This window comes from Ziziphus jujuba, chromosome 2 (genome assembly GCF_031755915.1).
Source record: "Ziziphus jujuba cultivar Dongzao chromosome 2, ASM3175591v1".
Classification (NCBI taxonomy): domain Eukaryota; kingdom Viridiplantae; phylum Streptophyta; class Magnoliopsida; order Rosales; family Rhamnaceae; genus Ziziphus; species Ziziphus jujuba.
In genome coordinates, this window is record NC_083380.1 from 7,196,126 (window position 1) to 7,208,257 (window position 12,132).

The window sequence follows — 12,132 nt, forward strand, 5'->3', positions numbered from 1 at the left end:
AGATCTAAATACAATATGGATGTCTTGGAGCGATTTGTTTTTTTTTTTTTTTCACTTTTCCATTTTTTCTCTTGCCAAACATCATATTCAAGACCCAATTACATACCACCACCACAAACTTAAGACACTTTCCTTAAAATCTTTTCATGTTTATTACTTTGTTATAAGGGAACCAATAACTTTCTCTCGTAAGTAAGTCAGAGAAAAGTAGTTGGGCACTTAAAAATAAATAGAAAGTAAGTCTGGCTTTCTTTATCTATGGGGAACTTTAAATCTTGTAATTTTGCTTTAAATCAATATATAAAGCTATGAAAGGTGAACTACCATGCATACAAACATTATAGCCGGCTATCATCCATAAATTCCACTAATAATTTTGAAACAAAAGAGTAAAAAAGGAAGGAAGCCTTATTCCTAGAACAAAAGCAACAACAGAGATTACCAATATATGTTTTTTTTTTTAAGTTTTTCTATTGTTTTAAGATCTGCAACTGAAAAAAAAAAAAGAAAAAAAAACCCAAATAAAGTGTTAAAATTTAAATCATAAGCATAATTATAACAAAATTCCCAAAAACATCATCTTTGTATTATACACCGTCTTTTTCTTATGCTATGCTTAAAAAAAATAATAAAAAAAAATAAAATTGCTTCTCTGTTTTTTGTTTGTAATGCCTTTGTTGCAATTTTTTAATAAAGTTAGAGAGCAAGAGAGGCAAAGGAAATTTGACGTACCCCTTTGTGAAAATTTGATCCAAAACAACCATAAACACAAATCCAATCAAGCTTTAATCACCCATGGCACAGTGAGAAGGATCCAACCCAAGTTTTAGAGGCAAGCAAGTTAGTGAAGGAAGGGAAGAGGGAAGGCAAAGTTGATGATAATGTTCTTTGTGAATAATTGGGATTTTGTTGAACAAAATAAAAATAAATAAATAAAGGGAGGAATTGAAAGCAACGAAGAAGAAGATTAAAAAATTAGCGCAAAAGGAAAAATAATAAAACAAAAGCCCACCATGCATAGTTATTTTTTAACTTAAAAAAAAAACAATAAAAATGAGTAAAATGTTAATTTATTTTATCTAACAGAACTTCTAGATGTAGACAGTGTCTTTCACAGTAACTATTTTTTTAGTTACTATATCAACTTAATAGAATTAATCCACAGAATCATTGGAAAATACTTTTTTAAAACATTGTCTATTTATCTGATGTAGCTAAATAGACAAAATCAATATACAGAACCATTGGAGATTTCATAAGTGTGGTTGATAATTTTGAAAACAATTGAACAATTTTAAAGTTTAAAAAATTGGAAATAAGTGACCTCATTAAAAATTGCAAACTAACTGACCTCATTACGCGTAGTGGTTGATATTTTTGGAAACAATTATAATTGTGTAGCTTTTGAAGATTTTTGAAGTTCACAAAATTGGGAATCTAAAAGGACTGCGGGAATTTTCGTACCGAAGACAAGCAAAGCACGGGCTTGATTTAATGCTACAATAAATTAATCACCTGAATATGTTGTGTGATTCTTGTAAAGATACAGCAGCCCGTGTTCATTTTTCAATATTATTGGTTAGCTTGCCTAAAATTATCATAATCATAATTAATGCTTTGAATGATTGTAGGAAATAAGACATAGTTGAGAGTTTCTATATAGTATTTATGATTTTTTTTTTTAATGATATGGATTAATATAAGGAAAACAAAAATACAAAATACAAAATTGAGTTTGGCTTCCAAATTTGAGTGACTTGTAAAATGCAAGTCTGAGTAGGATCTGTTAGGGAAAAAAAATAATAATAATAATAAAATAACAAATAAAATTGCAATGTATGAAAATCAGTGGGAAATCTGCTTATTGCAAAGATATTATACGGCAGCTACTTGTCACGCAAAATTCTAGCTGTGGCTGATTATGCTCCAGTACACGCAACAGCTAGGTACGTGGAGGCTTTGGCATGACATTCGAGCATCAGACACGACAACTAAAATTCCAAAAAATGTAATTTTTTTTTTCATAATTTTTTTTAGTTGGCATAATTATGTTAATGTTTGTCTGGTATTTCATATAATTTTAGTTATTTGTATATTTTGATCATTTCTTATTTAAAATTTTAACTTTATTATATTTCAAATATTAATAAACTATTTCAAATAATTTATTCTCTATTTTTATAAATTTCAAAACAAATAGTAATTATATGATTTTAATATGTGTGTGTGTGTATATATAGATAAGATAATTCCTATTAGAATTTATAATGGAAACACGATGATTAGCTGACAATGGCTACCTATCGAGTACTAAATATTTATTTATTTTTACATAATTTTGTTTTTTATTTAGTATTTCATATCATTTTAATTATTTATATAATTCGATTTTTTATTTAAAATTTATTAATTTCAATTTTAGTACATTTTGATTACTTTTATTTAGATTATTAACTTTTAATTATAAACTATTTTAAATAATCTAGAGACATGCTGAAAATTTTTCCAATTACATAAAGACAATATTAAAAAAAGCTTAAAAGGGGAATTTAAAATAATATGAAAATTAAATGCAAGAAGAAAGTGCAACACAAATAAAATTTTTTTTTTAATGCAACTTATAAAATATTACAACATGCTTTGGTCAAGGCAAGAACTTAAAAAGATATAGTAAATAGATTTACAGTGTCCATCGATTTGGAACTGATCTATTTTGATAATAATCAATCCAATTTCAATAAGATATAGTAAATACGTTTATAGTGTTCATTGATTTTATAATGTTCATCGATTTGAAATTGATCTATTTTGACAATAATCAATCCAATCTAATTACTAATCTATTTGGTATTTTCAATCCAATCTAAATTGATTTCAATAATAAATAGTTTGGATTGAATTGGATAGTTGGTTTTAAATTCAATTTTAAACTTAGATTTGTAAATTTTGGATTTTAGAATTTTAGACACTAAAAAGTTAAAACTTTGGATTTTTAACATTTTTTTACTTGTGTAACAAAGCTAAAATTATTAAAATCTCTTAACATTTTGAAAAATGAAAATATTTATTTTAAAATAAAATAAATATAACATAATTGATTAAAATAATTTATCTATTCTAATTAATTTTTTAACTAAATAATGCAAACAAATACAAAAATTAAATAAAACAAGAAAACACAACATTTTTTAATTATTATATTATAATTGATTTAGTTTGGATCAACTTTATTTTTTATTTTTTAACCGATCCAAACTAATTCAATTATTGATTTTTAATTTTTAAAATTAAACCAATTAAATCCAAATACTATAAAATAACCGATTCTAATAAATTGGATTGGATTAATATCATTTTGATCAGTTAATTGGTTGTGGCTTATGATTAATATCATTTCTATATAGAACTTTTTACTTTTGAAATATGTGGCTTATGGTTTATAAACTTTATTATCCCTTAGTTTATGGTGATCTGCGACATGGATAGGTTCTGTATTTGGTAAACTTTAGGAGACTGGCAAGTTTAGGAGGTTGTGTATTTGGTAAACTTAGAGACTGACAAGTTTAGGCAAGTCCAAGTGCTTGTTTTGACATCATCACCTCTTACAGAGTCGCCATGACTTAAAGATGTTTAGTAGCTAGGTTGTATTCTCTTTTTAAGGATCTGCACATCGTTACTTGGATGCATATGTATATTCTTTGGTGAAAATCACGCATGATTTCGAATCTTCTCAATTAGATTGAAGAATCTTTAGCCTGCTCCTTTGTCATTCCCATGAGCACATTCATTCTGCTGTGTTTTCTAAACTTGTTTATTCTTGTGGTTTGGATAGGTCTAAAGGATGTGAAGTTGTGGCATGCAGTTTGTTTGTTTTAGCATTTAGTTCCATATTTACTATAAATTAATTAGTTATCCTCAAAGTTACATTCCATTTGTTGTTTTTATTTTTGTTATATCAGGTACATATATTCTCTATTAATTTTTCAATGAAGCGATTCTATATTTTTCTTCAATGGAAAAATTCTTTTGATAAACTAGACATATGGAGAAGGCCTAAACCGTATTCTCCTTCCACCGACATCGTGGATGACCTCCATCTTTCTTTGCTGGAAATCCCCCAAAATTGTGAGCACGATATTGTCAGGGACTCCACTGAACGCCAAACAATTTGTTGTTGAATTTTCAAACACATAAAGAATTCCAGTGGGATCTAGTTCTAATGTGATTCCATCCACGAACACAAAACTTATCCTCAGGATGTACATTTGTGTTTTACCCATCAAGTCATTGCAAGTATCCCATTGACTATTGCTTGATGGTAACAGCAAATACCCAAAAAATCTCATTTGTTTTTGAAACTCGCAACTTAGCGCATTGTAGGTTGTTTGGGGCAACTGCGTTATAGGGGTTCCAGAATCATTGACAGTGTCAGGGATGAAAAAAGCAATGCTTGGAATTCCCAACAGAATGCCATTAAAGGTAATATCCTCCAACAATATGCCGTACAACAATTTGCTGTAGGAAATTGTGATCAATGGGGTGTACTTCACACCGACCAAAGTAGCTTCGTCTTTGCCAAAGGTTAAGAATCCAGATGTGGTGAAGTAAGATGGCAAGCAGTAGGAGAAGGTGCGGTTTTATCACCGTTGACCAAGAGAGGTCAAATTTTGACTTTTTCTTTAGATGGAATTTTGTATTAATCGAGGTATTGATGCGGAGTATATGTGGACTTGAGTTCGTAGACTAATAGCACATAAAAAATGAAACTACGGTTTGAAAGTTATAAGCAAAACAAGATACAATCCGAATAGGTCAATGAGTCCAGAGTTGACTTTTTATTTACATAAATTTTGATGTTGATCCATGTGTTATATGAAAGTGCTCACCGAAATGAATTTTAGACTAGTGGCATATTTAATTCATAATCTCAATTAAAAAAGTTACTGAGTTTGTAAATTTATATCTGAGTTTTCCAAAACTGAATTTTATAGGATAGTAAAATCATTGAAGAACTTCTTAAATTGTGCCATGTGTCGTTACTTGAAAATTCTATGTGTCACACGAGCGAAGAGGGTCATATGTCACGATAGAAAGGTACCACGTGTCACCATAATTTAATAATAAAAGTATTAAAAAATAATAAATATTTATTTTATTATTATTTTAACTCGCTTTTTCTTTTTCTTTTCTTTTTCCCTCTCCTTCACGTGACACTCTTCCCCCCTCCCCCGTGGGGCCCAAAACAAAACAATTTCTCTCTTTTCTCCCTCTCTCTCTCTCTCTCTCTCTCTCTCGCACGTAACTCTCTCTCTCTCCTTCTCTCTTCCGCCCTCTAATGTTTCTGTCAAAATGAAAATTTCAGACCATCCATACATTACATGCGCTGAATGGGGAGGTGAAGAGTCTAGCTGGCAGCCGAAAAATCACGGCCAATCATTGTCGGACGTGCCCAGATTAGGCTCCCATCGTCGGCCACAGCAAAGCAAGTTTTCCAGTAATTCGGCCACCATCGTGTTGAATTGATACCCCTTTACATTTTTTTTAGACCTCCTGACCTTAATTTTGAAGTCCATTTCACTCACTTCGCTGTTGTTGGGGGATACGATAAAATTTGTATCAATAGAGGTTAGTAATGAATTTTCTATTTCGTTAGCTTTCGTTGATATCTTATTTGTAAATTTTGATAGAGTATTTAAAAAGATGTCATTTTTGAAATAAAATATTATTTTTTAAAATATGTTTAATGTTTAAATAATTATTATTTAAATTAAAATAAATTTATGTTGAATTGAATAAGTATAGCCTTAGATTAATGCTACAATAAATTAATCACTTGAATATGTTGTGTGATTCTTGTAAAGATACAGCAGCCCGTTTTAATTTTACAATATTATTGGTTAGCTTGCCTAAAGTAAATCATATTCATAATTAATGCTTTGAATGATTGTAGGAAATAAAACATAGTTGAGAATTCTATATAATATTTATGAATTTTTTAATTATATGGATTAATATAAGGAAAAAAATATAAAATATAAGATTGAGTTTGGCCCCAAATTTGAGTGACTTGCAAAACGCAAGTCTAACTAGCTCTAACTAGGATCTCTTAGGAAAATAATAATAATAATAAGAATAAAACAACAAATAAAATTGCAATGTATGAAAGCCAGTGGGATATCTGCTTAGTGCAAAGATATTACACGGCAGCTACACGTCGCGTAGAATTCTAGCTGTGGCAGATTATGCACCAATGCACGCAACAGCTAGGTACGTGGAGGCTTTGGCATGATATACGAGATTCAGACACGACAGCGAAAATTACAAAAAATGTAATTTTTTTAGTTGGCATAATTATGTTAATGTTTGTTTGATATTTCATATAATTTTAGTTATTCGTATATTATGATTATTTCTTATTTAAAAATTTAACGTTATTATATTTCAAATAATAATGAACTATTTCAAATAATTTATTCTTTATTTTTACAAATTTCAAAACGAATAGTAATTATATAATTTTTATGTGTGTGTGTGTGTGTGTGTGTGTGTGTGTGTAGAGATAAGATTTTTCCTATTAGAAATTCAATTTATAATGGAAACACGAAGATTAGCTGACAATGGCTAGCTGTCGTGTATTAAATTTTTATTAATTTATTTATTTTTACATAATTTTGTTTGGTTGGCATAATTATATTATTGTTTATTTGGCATTTCATATCATTTTAATTATTTATATAATTTGATTAATTTTAGTACATTTTGATTACTTTTATTTAGATTCTTAGCTTTTAGTTATAAACTATTTTAAATAATTTAGAGACATGCTGAAATTTTTTCCAATGACATAAAGACAATATTCAAATATTAAAAATAGCTTAAAAGGTGAATTTAAAATAATATGAAAATAAAATGCAAGAAGAAAGTGTATTACAGCATGCTTTGGTCAAGCCACAGAACTTAAAAAGATATAGTAAATAAGTTTATAGTGTTCATCGACTTGAAACAATTTATTTTGACAATAATCAATTCAATTTCAACAAGATATAGTAAATAGGTTTATAGTGTTCATTGATTTGAAATTGATCTATTTTGACAATAATCAACCCAATGTAATTACTAATTTGTTTGGTAATATTCAAGCAAATCTTAATCAATTTCAATAATAATTAATTTGGATTGAATTGGATGGTTGGTTTTAAATTCAATTTTAAACTCAGATTTGTAAATTTTGGATTTTAAAATTTTAGACACTAAAAGTTTTAAAACTTTGGATTTTAACAATTTTTTTTTACTTGTGCAACATAGCTAAAATTATTAAAGTCTCTTAAATATTTGAAAAATGAAAATATTTATTTTAAAATAAAATAAATATAACAAAATTGATTAAAATAACGTATCAATTATAATTAATTTTTTAACTGAATAATGCAAACCGATATAAAATTAAATAAGACAAAAAACACAACATTTTTAATTATTATATTATTATTAATTTAGTTTGGATCAGTTTTAATTTTTATTTTTTAACCCATCCAAACTAATCAAATTATCAATTTTAATTTTTTAAAAAATTGAACCGATAAAATCCAAATACTATAAAATAACCGATCTAATAAATTGGATTGGATTAATATCATTTTGATAAGTTAATTGGTTTTTCTACACAACCCTCTAATTATACGTTATATCTAAGCATGAACATCAACATTTGATAAAGGGCAATCCTATCCACGATCTACAATAGACTAGCTGCATTATAATCTATACACATCAATTCTAAAATATATTTTTACCAGTTATATTCATAATTTATATTTATTTTATTATTAATTACTTCAAATGAAACCTACATAGACTACAATCTATAATTTCTCTTAATACCCTTAATGAAATAAAAGAATAAGATAAATAATTTTTTACCCCCAATTTTTCAAAATCTGTATTTTGGGTTAAGAGTTATAAATAGAAGAATATGAGCATTCTACTCCATGCCCACGCTTCTAATTTCATTCGTTTAGTCATAGCCATTTTCTGATAGTTGAATAATAGAGATTCTGATGTTTGAACATGGATAACATTTTGTAATTTCACTATAGTTGAACTTCTTGTAGAATTTTAAGTGTGTGCACTTAATTGTATGTTAATATTGTCTTCTAAATTGGCTATAAGAATTGTTGGAGCTTCACAAATCAAATGCTGCTTTTGTGATTCATGCATGCTGCATATATGCTATCTATTTTCTAGCTTGAAATTGTTATGAATTTTCTTATAAAAATCATTAAGGGCTGTAAATCCTCAAACTTAAACATAATCGGTGACAAGTTTTTTAACAATTTGGTAAGAATTTCACCTTACGAGACATTAGAGAAATGTTTAAGAGAAAAGTTGACTCTTCCTTGACAACTAAATTCAGACAAAACATCAAACCAAAGAAAAAGAACAACGTATATAGATTTATCCTCTTAGGACAGCGGCTTTTGTAAAAATGACATAAACCATTTATACAAGCTATGTGGATGTATATGGGATGAGTGGCGATAGCGATGGATGTGAAAGTTAGAAAGCAATATTACAAAGACATAAAGTAGCAGAACGTCCTATTGCTTTTCATACTATAAATTCTGTTTCGGGCAAAAAAATAATAATAATAATAATAATTAATAAAATATATATATATATATTATAGGATCAGTTACACAAATACCTTTGTAATTTTAAAAATTTTCATATATACCCTTTATTTTCTAATTATTGTACATAACCTATGCACATTTGAACTAAAGTTTTGATAATTTAATTAAATTTTGAATTCTTTTAAAGTTATTTAAAATGTTATATGGTGTGGTTTTGTATCATAATTTTATATGCTGCAAAATTATAGTTATTTTACCAATGGTTAAAAAACTAAATGGTTAAAATCCATTTAGGTTTCTATCTTTCTACTCAAACACCGTAATTAAAATTTGAATTCTTTTAAAGTTATTTAAAATGTTATATGGTGTGGTTTTGCATCATAATTTTATATGCTGCAAAATTATAGTTATTTTACCAATGGTTAAAAAACTAAATGGTTAAAATCCATTTAGATTTCTATCTTTCTACTCAAACATTGTAATTAAATTTAAAATATTAAAATCTCAATTTATAATTTGTTTCAAATATGAAGCATGGAATAATTTTTATATATAGCTAACTAAAAGTAATTAGTGAATATTTTAAGTTAGTCTAGTATCAATGGGAATCAAAAAGAAAATTTCCATATATTTAAATCTCTCTTTTGAGTGTGCCTGGTCCATAACGGTTGCGGATTTTCGAGAATTTTTCAGTATCTTCTTTTCGAGCGACGACATGGCATCAGTTCTCTTCGAATGACAAAACGACGTCGGTAATGGAAAAGCCTTTCCCTGATAATTTCAGCCTTAATTTCAGCAAAGGTGAGAGGGCCCCTTTCAACCATTGTTTTATTTGTTGGGAAAATATCATAGATGAATATATGTAAATACATGTGGACAATTTAATACAAAATAAATAAAAATAAATACAAAATAAATAAAGCATTTTAGAACATGTAGGTCTTTGAAATTGATCTACTTTCTAGAAAGGTTAACCGAGATCTGTGTGATACCACAGTGTTCTTAAGACGTTTTACGCCCACCGGTGCAGGAGTTTTGTAGCGAACGTCTCTCAGGATACAACGGCTGCAGAAGCTTTCAGATTCAGCACCTCTGAAGCTTTTCTCTTCGAACTCTCTATGTACCTTCACTTTACCACACTTTTTTTTTTATGTATTTCCTTCCAAAATAAAAATTGAAAAGAATGTTGCAGTACGTGCAACCTTCAAACTCTCACCAAGGAGTTATTCTCCCGTAAAATTCTCTCCCACTATTATCAAAAAAATATTATTTGATTTAAATAAAAATTATTATAACAAAACTCAACAACCGAAAACCCAAATCATTCACACTTGTGGGTCCATGCCCAATCTAACAATCCCCCACATGAATGATTTGATTTAAAAACACAAACATGACTCTAGTGGTAAAATTCTACAGTCGGAATCTGCATAGGATAGATAGATGTTACTCTTTGAACCTTCCCTTGAGAGACTGCATTTTCTTATGGTAGAAGCGATATCTTTGAACCATTTCGTTTTTTGTGTAAATGACAACATAGCTCACACATGATTCCTTCTTGATACACTTCAGTTCTCACTGTTATGTTCATTTTAGCCTTGAACACCTCCCTGGTTCTGCGAGAGTTTCTAAAGAATTGTGCCCTAAACAATTCTCCTTTGAAGTGGCCACTCTTCTCTCTCACATAGGTGATTCCTATTTCTTATATAATCAGCATACCTATGCATAGATTACTAAACACACACTTATAGGAATCATTAAAAGCATACTTTTATGTTTAACCTCTTTTTATCACTGTTTCATCATAGGAATGGGCAGAGGATTAACCCCCCACAATAATCCATACTAGTCTTTACAATTGAGTTGTCCGATTGAACCTAGATCTTGGGATCTCTAGTCAACTAGGTTGGGTTTCCATTGTATTGACTTTATTCACGGGCTTCAATCCCATTCCCCTCGATAACTTCTCAACTAGTTTTCTATTTAACCCTTTGGTTAGCGGATCCGCAATGTTATCTTTTGACTTTACATAGTCTATTGAGATAACTCCAGTTGAGATTAATTGTCTAATGGAATTGTGTCTACGACGAATGTGTCTAGACTTTCCATTATACATAATATTCTGTGCCTTTCCAATCGCAGATTGACTATCACAATGTAAACTTATTGCTGGCATAGGTTTAGGCCACCTCGGAATGTCCTCTAAAAATTGGCGTAGCCATTCTGCCTCTTCACCACATTTATCTAGAGCAATAAACTCGGATTCCATAGTGGATCGAGCTATCACAGTTTGTTTCGGGGACTTCCATGTCACAGCTACACCAGCTAATGTAAATACATAGCCATTAGTGGATTTTGAATCCTTTATATCTAATATCCAATTTGCATCACTGTATCCTTCTAATACAGCAGGATATCTTGTATAGTGTAGTCCGTATTCACGAGTATATCGCAGATATCTTAGTACTTTAACGATTCCTTTCCAATGATCTTCATTTGGATTACTTGTGTATCTACTTAGTCTACTTATTGCGTAGGCTAAGTCTGGTCTGGTACAACTCATCAAGTACATCAGACTTCCAATCACCCTAGCATATTCTAATTGAGATACACCTTCTCCTTTATTTTTTGATAAGTGTAAACTCATATCTATGGGTGTTCTGGCTATACTAGTATCATTATTACTAAACTTAGCCAGTATTTTATCTACATAATGAGTTTGACTAAGAATGATTCCATTCGAAGTTCTCGTGATTTTCATACCTAAAACCACATCTGCAAGCCCCATATCTTTCATGTCAAATTTAGAATTTAACATGGCTTTTGTAGTTCGGACCATATTGTCGTCACTACCTACTATGAGTATATCATCTACATACAAACATAGAATAATATATCCATTCTCTGTATCTTTTACATAGATACACTTGTCACATTCATTTATTTTGAATCCATCTTTTAGCATGGCATTATCAAATTTTTGATGCCATTGCTTTGGAGCTTGTTTAAGTCCATATAAGGACTTTACCAATTTACAGACTTTCCTTTCTTGTCCTGGAGCAGTAAAACCCTCAGGTTGCTCCATGTAGATCTCTTCCTCTAGATCTCCATTCAGAAAGGCTGTTTTCACATCCATTTGATGTACTGTAAGATCCCGTAATGCTACGATTGCCAGTACCATCCTTATGGAATTTATCCTCGTGACTGGAAAATAAGTGTCAAAATAATCAAGGCCTTCTTTTTGCTTGTATCCCTTAATTACAAGTCTTGCCTTATATTTATCTACTGTTCCATCTGCTTTCATCTTCCTTTTAAAAATCCATTTGTAACCCAAAGGTTTACAACTTAGAGGAAGATCTACCAACTCCCAAGTGTGATTCTGCAGGATGGAATCAATTTCACTTTTAACCGCTTCTTTCCATAAATTCCCTTCAGGAGAATTTATGGCCTCTTGGAAACTTCGAGGTTCATTTTCTAGCATATAAGTAAGAAAATCCGG